General features: G+C 42.2%; 1 pseudogene across 1 annotated transcript; it reads right to left on the bottom strand.

The window, feature by feature from the left end:
• Positions 1-969: 969 nt before the first annotated feature.
• LOC148671265 (uncharacterized) lies at positions 970-8,398 on the bottom strand (annotated as a pseudogene). Its single transcript, XR_015936283.1, has 3 exons — positions 7,807-8,398; positions 3,958-4,106; positions 970-3,764 (listed from the first exon to the last, which is right to left on the bottom strand). The product of XR_015936283.1 is annotated as an uncharacterized LOC148671265 (transcript).
• Positions 8,399-11,030: the final 2,632 nt, after the last annotated feature.

Here is an 11,030-nt window from a genome sequence, read left to right as displayed (position 1 = left end):
AATGTATATATATATGCATAGCTATCGCTGTGATATATACGTATATTTGACGAATCACTGCCCACTGGGAAGCCAGGGTATCAGCTTGTTACCATCTCCCACCCCTCTCTGTGTACAGTAGAGCCACCTGTCCTGACTGGAGGAGCTCATCGAGCAGTGTCTGGAGAGAAACCAGGGTATCGGCTTCAACAACGGAACTGGGGAGCTTGTTCCCCCCTCCCACCCCTCTATGTATACAGTAGAGCCTCTTGTCGTGACTGGAGGAGCTCATCCAGCTGTGTCTGGAGAGAAGCCAGGGTATCAGCTTGTTCCCCCCTTCCACCCCTCTCTGTGTACAGTAGATCCTCCTGTCCTGACTGGAGAAGCTCATCCAGCTGTGTCTGGAGGGAAACCAGGGTATCAATTTCAACAACAGGGCTGGGAAGTTTGTTCCCCCCTTTCACCTCTCTCTGTGTAGAGTAGAGCCTCCTGTCCTGACTGGAGAAGCTCATTCATCTGTGTCTATAGAGAAGCCAGGGTATCAGCTTGTTCCCTTCTCCCACCCCTCTCTGTGAACAGTAGATCCTCCTGTCCTGACTGGAGGAGCTCATCCAGGTGTGTCTGGAGAGAAGCCTGGGTATCGGCTTGTTCCCCCCTCTGTGTACAGTAGAGCCACATATCCCAACTGGAGGAGTTCATCCAGCTGTGTCTGGAGAGAAGCCAGGGTATCAGCTTGTTCCCCCCTCCCACCCCTCTCTGTATACAGTAGAGCCTCCTGTCCTGACTGGAGGAGCTTATAGGCATCCTCTCACGAGGCTCCAGTAAATGTAGGTGTTTGTGCATTTACAGGCACAATTATTAATTGTAGCATTAAGTCAGAAAATGATTATTTGATGGCTATTAGAAGACCGTCCCAGCGGGATACTCAGCAACACACACACTCGGATACTAATACAAGAGAATACATTTATTAATGCATAAAATGTGCATTTGAACGTAACAGATCTTATAGTGAGGGTTAGCAGAATACAAAAGGTATACATTCAATCACGAAGAGTTACAAATACTAAGAGGGACATACATTCAGTATATCATTCATTTAGACCATTTCGTAAATGAACTTGGTTACAACTTCTACACTAAATACTCTAAACCAAGTACATAACTCATAGGAATTAAATTGATATCAACTGGCATTGAGGCAGTGCTGGTTTGACGTGAGAGAAGGAGAAGGAGGGAGAGATTTCTGCTGCGGTGCGCTGCTGATGCTCTCTGAAGACCGGCTAGTTAGTGTTGGCTGAAACTAGCAGAGTTTGCACACAGAAAAGTGACTGCAGATCTGAGCAAGTCACACTCTTTAGACAGGAAGAAGACCGGTTCGTTCCCGATGTAGCGCGAGTCCTGAATACTGATATTCAGCTGTCCACAGTTCCAAAAGTAGTTCACTCGTTGATCAGGTGAGCGTTCACAGTGGGTTCACGAGGCATGCTCCTGGGCTAACCTCAGGTGGATCCTTTGGTTACACGCTGGCAACCTCCGTTCTCAACTCTTAGAACAAGGAAAAGTCCTGGCACTGGGACAAACTGGCTGTTACGTGACTGTCTGAGCTGAGTCTGAAGATGTCCAGGAGGAGCTGGAGGTTTACCTGGAGGAACTACGGTCGCTCATTGGTTGAAAGATCCATGGGCATTTGAGAATCATTTTGTGACTTACTGCTACAATTAACAATTGTCCCAGGAAATGCACAAAACCCTACAGTTATTGGTGTCTCGTGAGAGGATGATTAACCATGAACTCTGACCTTGGGGTTGTAAACCACTTGGGATGAGACTCTCCTTTGGAATCTGCACCAGAGATGACCATTCATTAGGGTGGCTGATGGGACTCAAATTTGGGAGTTGTTCCTTATCAGAACACTCTATCAGCTAGAAAAACACCTTAAATGTGAACCAAATGGAATGGCCTCTCTGTATCAAGCACCACTTGAGATGAGGGAGAGAGAGACTGGCAAGGGAGCAGCAAACTTAATTCCTGTATTTTAATAAACCTTGCCGCTACAACGGTCTTTCTCCTGAGTGAATGCGCTGGTGGGTTTTTAAGTCACTTGAGCAACTAAAACTCCTCCCACACTGACTACAGCTGAAAGGTCTCTCTCCTGTGTGAATGCGCTTGTGTGATTGTAAGTTGCTTATCTGAATAAAACCCTTCCCACACTGACTGCAGCTGAATGGTCTCTCTCCTGTGTGAATGCGCTGGTGGGCTATTAAGCTACTTGACTGACAAAAACTCTTCCCACACTGACTGCAGCTGAACGGTCTCTCTCCTGTGTGAATGCGCTGGTGGGTTTTTAAGCTACTTGACCGACTAAAACTCTTCCAACACTGACTGCAGCTGAATGGTCTCTCTCCTGTGTGAATGTGCTGGTGTGATTCTAAGGCACTTATCTGAATAAAACCCTTCCCACACTGACTGCAGCTGAATGGTTTCTCTCCTGTGTGAATGTGCTGGTGGACTATCAAGTTACTTGACCGACTAAAACTCTTCCCACACTGACTGCAGCTGAACGGTCTCTCTCCTGTGTGAATGCGTTGGTGGGTTTTTAAGTCACCTGACCGAATAAAGCTCTTCCCACACTGACTGCAGCTGAACGGTCTCTCTTCTGCGTGAATGCGCTGGTGGGTTTTTAAGTTACTTGATTGACTAAAACTCTTCCCACACTGACTGCAGCTGAATGGTTTCTCTCCTGTGTGAATGCGCAGGTGGGCTATTAAGTTACTTGACTGACTAAAACTCTTCCCACAATGACTACAGCTGAAAGTGTGAAGGTGCTGGTAGGGTTGTGAAATGCTAGACTGACAGAAAGGCTGCTTCTCCCTGTGCCTTAATGGCAGTTTGTCCACTCCATCTGAGCAAGGCCTTGAGTGATTCTTCTTCATCCCCTGATCGTGCTGGGGTCTCTTATTCTGCAAATGCTCCATGGAATGGTCTTGCTCTGTGTGCTGAAACTGAGATTTGTTTTCTCCATAGTGTCCCTCAGTGTGCTGCTCAGCCGTGTGAATCATCTGGGGCTCCTTCTCCAGCTCTCTGAGACTAAAACCATCCAGTTCATTCAGTTGTTCCTCTCTTTGCCCAAGAACAGACATACTCTCTAGTTCATTAAAACTTTCAACAATTTTCTCAGTAACCAGATTATTAAACCTGTGTGTAAAGCATTCAGATACTAAGGGATCATATGACTGTTTCAGACTCTGCAATGACAGTCTTTCGACTTGAACAAAACAAGGCCTAATTATTATCAAGCCCTGTAGGAGCTGCTGTTGCTCCACCCTGTACTGACTCTCCTCTGTGTGCTGTATCTCAGTACAGTTCTCTTTACCAGGTACATCAGTCTGCTGCTCTGCAGGGTCAATCAACTTGGGATCCATATCCTGCTCTGTAAGATTTAAAGCACCCAGTTCTTCACTGTGCTCTTGTACAGAGACACAGCCCAGTTCATTACAACCTTGTGTAATATTGGTTGTGTCCAGATTATTCATCTTCTCTGTAAAATCATCACATACTAAGAGCCCAGGTGTCTCACTCTCAGGCTCTGTCTTCATCATGGGCACAGAGTCCAGATCCTTGATACTCTGTCTGCTCTCTGTGTGCTGCTCACTAAGTGCCTCTTTCCCTTCTGAGGCAGGGAGCTCTGTCTCCTGCATCAGACTGGAGCCCCATTCCTCCTCACTGTGCTGCTGTTCAAGAGGAGCCCTTTCCCCAGCGTCGGAGAGAACACTGGCCTCTGAGCCTGTAAATACAAGACAAGACCTTCATAAGAATAAACTTTATTTTATAGTTTCATACCTTTAGAGGTGGCTAATCAAAGCATTTTACAGAATGCCAACAACATAAAATACACAAAATTAGCACGATGAGAATACACAGTTAGAGGAGACAGTAGACAGTGGTACTAAGTACAGTAGGAAGAGAGGGGTACAGAACAGTTAAATAAAGACTCTTCTGAAGAAAAAGGTTTTGAGTCTGGATTTGGAGTTTAGAGAAGGTGACTCTCTGATACCTTGGGGAGAGAATTCCAGAGCTTGGGGCAAAACAGGAGAAGGCCATGTCACCCATAGAGTGTAGACAGACTGGGGGGAAAAATTGTTGAACACAATTAGAAGAGCTATGATTGCAAGGTAGGGAGTAGGGTGATAATATCAGACCAGTATGGAGGTGCCAAGCCAAGACTTGTAGTCTTATAGGTGAGCAGGAGGATTTTTAAGTCGATATGAACCCTGACAGGAAGCCAGTGCATGGACTACAGGATAGGAGTAATGTGAACACTTGCACTAGACCTGGTCAGGATGCTGGCTGCTGAATTTTGGACATATTGGAGTTTGTTCAATGTGGATTTAGAATCCCCAGAGAGTAGAGCGTTACAGTAGTCGATTCAAGATTAGACAACACTTTTCAGCAACAGTTAGTGATAACATAAGGCGTAGTCGAGCAATATTTATGAGGTGAATGAAAGATGTTCTGACAACATGCTGCACATGTGGGTCAAACGTCAAATATCATCCCCAAGTTTTTCAATTTAGACTGAAGCTCAAGTACGAGACCATCTGCAGACAGAGTTATACATTGGTTGTACAAAGTTGATGGGTGGTGCCAATAAGCATGATTTCAGTCTTGTCACAGTTAAATGAAGGAAATTTTGAGTCACCCAAGTTTTTATATCAGGGATACAAATAAATAGAATAGAGACAGCCACATCTGCATCAGGTTTGGTATGGATGTATATTTGAGTATCATCAGCATAGTAGTGATAGCTGAGGCCATGTGATCTTAAAAGCTTTAAACTACACACATTCATACAAGTACACTCACAATCAATTTGGGTTGTTTAAACATAGCGGAATAAGTGGGTATAAGGGCATGTTCTGATTTATCTTAATCAGAAACCTAACTACCATGTAAAAAGTAAGACTTCTGTAATAATATCACTATTACATTACATTTACATTAACACTCCACTGAGAGAGAGAGGGGGGGTTAATACAGACACATTGACTGGACACTACAGCACATTAACAATGCACTGAAACAGAGGTTAATACAGTCATGCTGACTGGACACTAGAGCACATTAACACTGCACTGAGAGAGAGGGGTTAATACACACACACTGACTGGACACTCCAGTATATGAACACTGCACTGAAAGAGAGGGGTTCATACAGACACACTGACTGGGCACTCCAGTACATTAACACTGCAATCAGAGAAAGGGGTTAATACACACACACACTGACTGGACACTCCAGTGCATTAACACTGCACTGAAAGAGGGGTTAATACAGACACACTGACTGACTGGACACTACAGTGCATTAACACTGCACTGAAAGAGGGGTTATACAGACACACTGACTGACTGGACACTACAGTGCATTAACACTGTACTGAGAGAGAGGGGTTATTACAGACACACTGACTGGACACTCCAGTACATTAACACTGCACTGAGTGAGAGGTTGATACAGACACTTTCTGGACACTACAGTACATTAACACTGCATTGAGAAAGAGAGGGGTTAATATAGACACACTGGATTAATATTCAAGAGGACTCAATACAGACACAGACCCTGGACGACAGTAATACTTAAACCAATTAAAAAATGTTTATATACACAATCATTAGTATACTTATAAAAATTTAGACCAATACAACTTAAATACAATATTTATAAATGTTCATGTGGATAGCTGTGTCAGCATGTATAGGCTGCAAAGGTTTATTCTATGCTGAAAAAAAGAAGAGAGAAAAAACACGGCTCCACGGCCGAAACGTTGTGTTTTTGTCAGCATGGAATAAACCTATTGTTCATTTATAAATGTTGTTTCATAATGACGTTGGAATACAAATTGATTCAGTGGAACAATTGTTGAATGTGAACGAGGTGTTTTCAGCACTGTAACCGGACAAAACAGTTCAGTTTCCAGTAAAGAATCCCGTTGCTACATCACACAAGTCTTTCCCACTTCACTCTGCATCTCTGCACTATGTTCTCACCAGTGAGGAAAGTTTTTATGACAGTTTGATAGTTTGTTAGATAACAAGAATGTTAACTCTTGTGAGATGTTTTCTTTAAAATAACATAAAAAATCTCACCATTGAGTTAGTTATAGACACTGTTCTTTAACACACTCTGACTTCATACAAGTCACCAAACTGACACCGGGGTAAAGTTAGCTTGAAGTTCGAAAACGATTTTGGCACGCCTGTAGCGCTTTCACGAAATCTCTTAGAGTTACAAAAACACTTGCTTTGTGTATAAAATACATTGTGGATGCTTTCTCAGCCTTTACTTTTCGTTTTTATGACATTATGACATTTTTTTGACCAAGCACGAATATTCTTTTGTCCATATCTCTGCAATGGAAGCACATGTGTGTAAAACACTTGGTTTCAGCAGTGTGGCTGTTGTATTTGAAATGCTATTGAGCCATGAAGACGACCCACCTGTCCCAGTGTGTTACCTGTAGTGTTATCTTCAGAAAATCCTAAAAAATATAAAGAAAGGTTCCACAACCCAAAACAAAGCTGGGAAAAGTCATTAAAAAAAGATAAAGAAAGGGGCCACAGCCACAGCAAGGTTGTATACGGTTAGGGGAGCTGTCTGGTGTGTAAAACACCTGGTTGCAGCACTGTGGCTGTTGTGCTTGAAGAGCTATTGACTCGTAAATAGCACCCCCCTATCCCCATGTTCCGCCTGATAATGGTGCCACATTGAAAAAATCATAAAAAAAATAAAGAAAGGGGCCACAGCCACAGCAAGGTTGGATGAGGTTCGGGGCCTGTCTGGTGTGTAAAACACTTGGGTACAGCAGTGTGGGTGCTGTATTTGAAATGCTATTGAGCCATGAAGAAGACCCACCTATCCCAGTGTGTTACCTGTAGTGTTATCTTCAGAAAACCCTAAAAAATATAAAGAAAGGTTCCACAACCCAAAACAAAGCTGGGAAAAGTCAGAGGACCTGCTTAGTGTGCAAAACTCTTGCAGCATTGTGGGTGCTGTGGTTTAAATGCTATTGGTTTGTGAACAGAATACCCCTATCCCAGTGCATTGTGCCATATTAAATAAAAGCATGAGAAAAAGAGATTCAGAATGCAAAGCTGTGTCAGTGTTCTGTGTAAAAAGTCGGTTTGAACATCATGGGAGCTGTTTTTAATAAGCTGCTGAGAAAAGAATATTTTAATCTTCCTGTTGTCAGTAGTATTGTGAATATAGTTGACCCTTACCTGAATGAAAACAGGATGTAAAGGAAGGGTTTCAGAAATCAAACAAAGCTTTATTCCCGTGCTTACAGTCTGGGTAATCGGAGACTGCACTGTTCTGCTTCCTATGGTCATATACGGGTTTTTCGCACGAAGCCGTATTGAACAGTATTTCTCGCGTTGTGAACGTGGGCACACAGCGGTCCCCCGGGTTCCAGTTCGTACGTAATTACGCATCAATGAAAAACCGGAGTTTTAAAAAAAAATAATTAGCTCACTGATAGTTTGATGTAAAGGCTGTGGAAATATCCACGAGTCGTGGTCTTTAAAATGCTTTTGGTTTGAAGGCGTTCTGTGCTTCCATTGCGAAGATATTGACAAAAGAATATTCGTGCTTGGTCCAAAAAATGTCATAAAAACGAAAAAGTAAAGGCTGAGAAAGCATCCACAATGTATTTTATACACAAAACAAACATTCTCGCAACTCTAAGAGGTTTCGTGAAAGCGCTACAGGCGTGCCAAAATCGTTTTCGAACTTCGAGATAACTTTACCCCGGTCACACTGACCTGACAGCTCCAGTTTCGTGTCCATTTCTTCTTTTATTCCTGCAGTCACTTCACAAGGAAGCGTCTGGGTACCCTGATCTCCTCCTGCTCCCGACTCCTTCTCCCACAGCTGCAATCTCCACTTCAGGCTCTCGTTTTCCTTCTTCAGCTGCGCCATTTCACTCCCGACACTGTCCTTCACACACTGTGATTTTAATCACGGCCCGTCTCACCAGGATCTGGGAGACGCTGCGGAGTTTTTCTTGAAACTCGTTCTCGGAGTCAGACATCCTGTTTCCAAAAACTTCTGACACTTCATACACGATCGATTTGAGCAAAACCTGCATGAAAGAGTCAAGCTGGGTTTGCAGATTTAACAAGCACTCCGCCATCCTTCTTCAGAGTCGGTCAGAAACAAAGGCTGACTTGCGATGTTTAAACAGAACAACTTCTTTATTTTTATTCTTCACAGATTCTGTTATCAGGCCTGTGCTCTGTTCAAGCATAAACACAACCGACAAGACTCTACGTTTTCAGAAACTGAAGTTATTAAAAAACAACTTCCTTCTTTATCTAAAGAAAATGATTCAATCACCTACACGTGGGTGAAATACATGCAGTGTCGCGCCGTATGATGACGTCATTCGTTAGCGTGGCGGCGACTTCAAGACAATCGAGAAGCAGAGCTGAGAAAGAGGAGTTTCTGCAGCCGGATATAAACTTCACTGCACCTCCTAGCGCCACCTAGTCAAGGGAAGTGAATCATCTGCGACTTGCGCCGTTCGTAAGTGTGAATTTTGTGAAACGCAACAGATTTTTTTTTGCCCTTCCACAACCCTCCTCCCCAACGAAAACGTCTCAAGTGGATTTTTGTTTTACATCTCCCTATGCAGGTGTTTGTTTAAAGAAAAAAAATCCGTAATTTTCTCTCCAGCTGGCAGTATTTCTTCTTCACCCATAAGCAAGATTTGTATTTCATATTTCACAAATAGTATGAATGTTGTTGAAAAACAAGTTGTTCCAAGATAGGAAATAAATACTTGCATTAAACTAAATCAAGCCCTATGTGATTGTCTTTAATAATACATTCTATATGTCAAGACAGGAAGAAAGGCACCTCAGGATTTTGGACACAGGATCTCCTGTTTATTGAGAGAAGTTTTAACCACCTGTCAGTTTTCATGTCCAGGGAACTCGATGTGCTTTCCGTGTCCTCTACACCCGCCAGTAAAGCACAGCATGGGCTCAGCATCTTGACATCTCCCAAACAGAGTTGCACAGAGACCTTTTGGAGGGCAGTGGCTCAAAACGAGAGAAGGGGGCACTTTCCTTGGCAGGACTTATTACATTAGAGTATCCTGGACACAAATCATGCCCGCTTGTATTTCTGTGTTTTTTAATTCTACAGGAAGTTTTAATGTGACTTCAGAGGCATTATAATATTCATTATAAAAAAAATAGTTGTCCATAATTGTTGTTTATGTTTGATTAACAGACAAAATATGACAACCCTTCTACTGAACATATAGATAGATAATACTTTATTAATCCCGTAGGGAAATTGATGAAAAAAAATACTTTATTTGCCTGATATAACACATCTTAACAAGAGGACAGAGCAAATAAAAGAATTACCATCTAATTACATGCAATACCAAATGCAATCTCTTTCCATCTTAAGAGCAAGAGTTCACATGATAGCTCATCAAATCAAAGTTTTTTTTTTCCCCAAAAAGTGTCTTTTGTGGGACAAATATTCAGGAAGCCACTAGAAATTATCATCTGGTACCACGTTTTTATGTATATCGCCATTCTCTCTTGTGCGTTAGACTTTCAGCAAGGAAAAGTAAAATGTTTATGATCCAGAACTTTGAAGTACAACGTAAAATTGTTTTATATATACTATGTAACATGATCTCTCAGAAACAAAAACAAAATAATAATAAGAAGAAGGCATGCTCTCCTGTTTCTGTGACTGAACCATATAATGTGGTGTCCCACACCCTGGAACTGTGCCGTGTGCGCTGAAAAATCGGGACGGGTTTTCATATTTTGTATTTTAATACGTGTCGAATATGCAGCCTACGTACTACGATACAGTACGCGCTAATACTTCAGTGGACACAAGAGATACTCTGTAATTCTATACCACTCTATAGGAATGCGTGCTACGGATGCAAGTGACCAATTGTATTTAAAAAAAAGCTACTGTATCTCCGGCAAATAGGGAGAAAGGAGAATGTGCGTGATTTTGGAACAATGCCAAAGTTGTAAACACAGGAATGCATAGAAATACGTGCTGCAAACGCAGGTAATCTTGTGAGCACACGAAAGCGTGATAACAGAAAAATATTTAAGAACTGTTCTAATTTGAGAAAAATACACCGAGCGTCTCTGTGTTTCGCTCCCATGCGCATGAAATAAAAACTTTAAATAAATACAGAAATAAAAACTGAAACGCGGAAAAATGCAAGCTTGCGGATTGCTAAAGCAGGTAAGCTACACTATTTTTGAAGAACCTTATTTACCGTTGGCAAAAGAGCTGACACGTATTATGTGTAGAGAAAAAGCTGCTAAACAGCTCGACCTGCTGCCCCCCTCCCCCTGAAAGACACAGTCATTCATAGAATTATTGAAATGAAGGATTATATCAAAAGTACGATGACAGAGCGCGTTAAGATGAGCAGATGTTTTTCACTGCAATTAGATAAATCTGTAGTCGATTTGGCCAATTTGCTCGTTTACGTTAGATACGAGTTTGAGCGTACGTCCCGTGAGGACTTTCTGTTCTGTAAGCCGCTACCAACAGGAACTACAGGAGAGGACGTATTTCAGTTTCTGAATTAATTTATCGAAGAGAATGGCATCGACTGGATAAAATGTGTCTGAGTTTGTACAGACGGTGCTAGAGCAATGACAAGCCGACATAACGGTGTAGTTGCAGTAATTAGAGAGCTTGCTCCAGAAATTAATGTAAGCATTACAACATCCACCGCGAGACCTTTGCCGTCAAGTAAAATGCCTGACGATTTAATATCTGTTAGACTCTGTTGTGAATTGTATCAAGGCTCGAAAAATTAATTCACATCTGCTTTGCTCAACTAAACAGGCTCACCCCTCTCACTGAAATGGTGCTTTTTTATTAGTTGTTGTTAATGTTGTTTTTCTGTAAAACACTTTGAGAAGCCACCTTTAAAGGCGCTATATCAAATAAAGTTATTATTATAATATTTATTATATGTATG

The sequence above is a fragment of the Lepisosteus platostomus genome, chromosome 5 (genome assembly GCF_059453375.1).
Source record: "Lepisosteus platostomus isolate fLepPlt1 chromosome 5, fLepPlt1.hap1, whole genome shotgun sequence".
In the NCBI taxonomy this organism is placed as follows: Eukaryota; Metazoa; Chordata; class Actinopteri; order Semionotiformes; family Lepisosteidae; genus Lepisosteus; species Lepisosteus platostomus.
This window is presented reverse-complemented; position numbering and strand designations above follow the sequence as displayed.